Source organism: Octodon degus, unplaced genomic scaffold (assembly GCF_000260255.1).
Source record: "Octodon degus isolate 3935 unplaced genomic scaffold, OctDeg1.0 scaffold00012, whole genome shotgun sequence".
NCBI lineage: Eukaryota > Metazoa > Chordata > Mammalia > Rodentia > Octodontidae > Octodon > Octodon degus.
Genome location: NW_004524588.1, coordinates 17,422,383 through 17,426,811, shown reverse-complemented (window position 1 = coordinate 17,426,811; position 4,429 = coordinate 17,422,383). Strand labels below are relative to the sequence as shown.

General features: G+C 39.9%; 1 protein-coding gene across 1 annotated transcript in view; it reads right to left on the bottom strand.

Moving 5' to 3' along the window:
* The window catches only part of Msantd4 (Myb/SANT DNA binding domain containing 4 with coiled-coils), an 11,245-nt gene extending 6,816 nt beyond the window's left edge, over nt 1–4,429 (bottom strand). Inside the window, exon 1 of the mRNA XM_004626134.2 lies at nt 4,358–4,429. The gene's annotated coding sequence lies outside the window, so the exon portion shown is untranslated. The remainder of the gene's footprint in view (nt 1–4,357) is intronic.

Here is a 4,429-nt window from a genome sequence, read left to right as displayed (position 1 = left end):
AAAGAAAAGAAAAGAAAAAAGCAACAGAAAACAACTCAAGGTTAAATTAGGAAAACTGAAATTTTGTTTGGGCACATAAAGAATATGCTTTTTTAAGAAAAGCAGTAGCCCGAGTGAGTATGGGCAAGAAGCAGTTTATGAGAATAAACAAAGGCCCTAGACAACTATTTTCCCCACAACCATGCCACAGAATGTAACAGTTAACAGCTTGGGAAAATTCTGAACAACAAAAAAACATTTCCCAGTGAACAGGCTACATAGCTACCTAGGCAGTATCTACCAATGGAAAAGAGGTTATCAAAGACATTTTTTTTAAAAAATAAAAGTTAGGTGTCTTAATAGAACAGACAACTAAAGTGACATTAAATTCCATATCAAATCAAATCCCTATGATGTGAAAGGATGACTTTGTTTCTAAAAAAATCTAGAATGTTTCAGAAAATACAATTTTTAAACAACAACAACCAAAAAAAAAAAAAAAAAAAAAAAAAAAAAACCATCCTATTTTCAAGGCAAAATACAAATACTCATTAATAAGGGACTACACAAAAAATCAACTGCACTATGCCACATAATGGAACATAAGCTATAAATGACCCACTAAAGCACGGATATGTCTTCGCGGATCAGCATCATCCCTGTGTAAATGTTACAGCTAAGCCACGTGAAGCGACTCTTACGTGTGCATTCGGAGGCAGCAGCTACCAGTGTGCAGAGAGCTAGAACGGGCTATTCTCTATAACAGGTTTGCCAACTCTGCACACCACAACCTCTGGCTCTAGGGATCATGTGCCTCCGTGACTTTTACTTCGGGCAGGGGCCCATTTGTTAGCCTACAGCAACCTTTCCCCTGAGATGATTATAATGACCTATTTATAAGTGTTTATTGTAGAAAATAACATTTTTCAAGTCCTAGAAGTGCTGTTCACAGATCTACTTTCAGGCTAGGGGAACACTGTCCAATAAAATACTGTGATCTATGCAGGTGATTTTAAATCTCCTCGTGATTTTTAATTTCCTAGTAACTATAGTGAGAATAAAAATTAGAAAGTGCCTTGTCTACAATTTTTATTTAACTTTATATAACTTCTATATTATCCCTGTGACTTGTATCAATATAAAACTTAAAGGGATAGTTTCACTCTTCCACTGAGTTTTAAACCCGGAGTATGCGGTAATGCACAGCGCAGCTCATTTTGGACTAGCGACTTTTCCCCAAGTCACAGCATGTGTGCCGGTAGCTGCTGTAGCGAAGACTAGCAGTGTCCAGGCCATCCGAATCACTCAAGGAGTCTACAGTGCCAGCTCCTCATAGGAAACTGAGGGAAGAGGATTACTTGAGCCCAAGACTTGGAGGGTAGTTTGGGTAACGTACTCAAGGGCTGACGAGATAGCTCAGCGGCGTAAGTGCCTGCCTGGCAAGTGCAAGGTCCTCAGTTCAATCCCTGATACCAAAAAAAAAGCACTATAAAACTCAATTATTCACACAGACACACACACACACACACACACACACACACACACACAATCACCTAAGGATTTAAAAAAAAAAATACCTTTAGCCAAACCCTATCTCTGACCAATTCAAATAATCTTGCAATCTTGTACTTCAGGAGCTTTAAAGGCTGTCCCTTCTCAGCTAACACCGAGAATCACCCTGCGAGGTAAGTGGTGCTGAAAGCTAAGTCCGCTTATTCAGATGTGCTCAGAAAGAAAAGGAGTACAAACACTACCGCTGCTAAGAAATTCCCTTTCAGAGACTGGTGCAGCGAAGGCCCCTTCTGCCACAAAGCAGAAGCGCATTTAGTTTGGGGGAAATACATCTAACAGAAAGTTGTATCTGAGATCAGAATACAGCCTGCAATCAAACAATACAGCCTAGTTAAACCTGTAAGACACAGATGTATTTAAAAAGGCATGTGAAGAAGGAATGTACATAAATTAGAAGTTGTGAACTCAAGCCACTTACATTTATATGCCAACCTCACCACTTTCTAGCTCTCTGATCCCAAGCAAAGGAAACTTTTACTTTTGTTTCCCATCTATAAATAATAATAGGGTAACAGCTATGATATTCTATGGATTAAAAATAATGATCCACTTAAGAAGTCTATGGACATTAAGATATAGTAGACAAAAAAAGGACTTCAGCTACTATATATTAATTTTAGTACAGAATCTGGACATAGGAAGAAATGTTTCTTTACTGGATAATTGAATGCAAACATGTGAAGAGTAAAGAAGTCCTAACAAAATACAGAAAAAAGAAAAAAATCATCGATGGAATAAAGTTTTGGGGAAAGAAATCAGTATTTAATTTGAAGAAATAGACCAATGAAAGGAGAAATAAAAGGGAAAAGTACCAGGACCTACAGGTAGAAAATGCGACTGGGGCCACATATCAGCAAATCGTTAATAGCAAGACCTTATATTTTGTCACCATAATGTCCTGAGATAAACACCAGCTGTGAAAGCTCACATAGTTTTAAAATTCAAGCAGGCGACCTTCTATAATGGCACTGCTACTGCAATAATACATAAACCATACTACATGATAAATAATATACACACTGTCCTATATGATCAATGTAAGGATATAATGCAATAAATTGAAACTAAGAAAATCCTTTTTTTTTCTGTATTTTTTTTAGGGAAGGATCTACAGGGTGTTCAGGGTCTTACTACTAGATGGGACTTGTGATCCTCCAACGCACAGCCTCCCAAGAGCTGGGATTACAGGCGCGTACCCACCACACCCAGTCTCAATAGCCCTCTATGAGTCCCGGGAGCAGGGCCAGCACAGCAGATCCAGCTGGTCCCTGAGTCTGCTCGCAGGCACATTAATCCGCTGAGCTATTTGGCCGGCCCAAAAATCCTAATTTATATAGATATCTACCATCAGATTGTGAGTTTCAACTTGAGGCCGATTTAGTAACTGGATTATGAATTTATTGATACATGGCAGATATAAAGGTATTTTTTAACTTACCGTGGAATCAATATAATTTAAAAACTTTTCTAGGGCCGGCCAAATAGTTTCAGCAGATAAAAGTGCCTGCTTAGTCAGACACAGCGGCCAGGAGTTCGATGGCCAGGAATTTGATCCCCTAATCCCAGCACTTGGGAGGCAGTAAACAGGATGATCACTACAGTTCGGTCTACGCAGTGAGACCCTGTGCACCCTGTCCTAAAAATAAATAAATGTAAAACTTTTTAAAACATATTTTTAAATATAATTAAAAACACAATTGTAAAAATTTGGCAGCTATTACTATTTACAGAGTCTCTTTTTTCCATACTTGCAGCTTACTAAGTAATGTTCCTTTATCCTTGACTGATTTATGCTGAGCTAATGAACTATTTTATTGACAAAACGTTCTTTGGACCACTTTAAACTCCAAAGAAATTGATTCTGGAGCACATCTTAGATTTCCTATCATTGTTGCCCAGTGTATGAAACCCTTTGCCCAAAACCTTGACATTTTCTTAGTGCAAAAGTGCATTAATGCATGTTGAGTTATTAAAATTTGGTAGTTACATTTACACAAATAAAACCTATGCTCTCAGGAATGTTAATCTTGCTTTTGCTGTCAGCTCCTTTATATTTTTGCATCTACATAATACAAACTTGGACTTCGGGCCATTGAGTCCCAACAGTTTCCTCAAAACTTATTCACTAAACGCCTACAGCATGCAAAGCAACAAGTGCTGCAGTTATAAAAATATTCCATCAAGTGTATAAAGATGCCAAGTAGGTGTTTTTTGATTGGCTGCCATCCCTGACTTTGCAGCAGGGAATTCAATAGTCTGGAAATGTAAAACTTAACAGGGCTCCAATACCGGAGCCCAGGCAAGAACCCTTTCCCTAAATTCTCATCTTACAGTCCTTCTTCACTGGTTGAAGACAGGAATAATTGCAGTTCACTTACATACCTTCTTGTGAAGATAAGGTACCAACTGTAGTAACCGGGTGATGGCTTACACGCACTAATTGAGAAATAAGAATTTGAACTTTAGAGGTCTAAAAACAGAATTTAGAGGTCTAAAAAACAGGCAGTGAACTCTTTTAAGTTGAGAGACAGTGAGAGAGATCAATTCATTAAGAGATCAGTTCAAGAAAAGCGTCACAAATACACAAACTTTCCTCAATCCTCCCACCCTAATCCACTTTAAAGAGCGGCTTTCCCTCTTCAATATTCTTGCGGGACAGACGCTTCCCCGCCGAAAAGGACGCTGAACTCCTGACGGGCGACCGCGAAGTCGGGGTCGCGGGTCGCCGCACCACCCGTCGGCCTCCCCGCCGCGCCGCGCCCTGCGCACCGCCTCGGGGACAATCCCCGCGGCGCTGCGGCTGCACCTGGTGGGAGTCGAGGCAACTTGGAAGGGCCAGTTCTTCTCTGCAGATTTTAAGCGGCAGTCCCGACCGTGC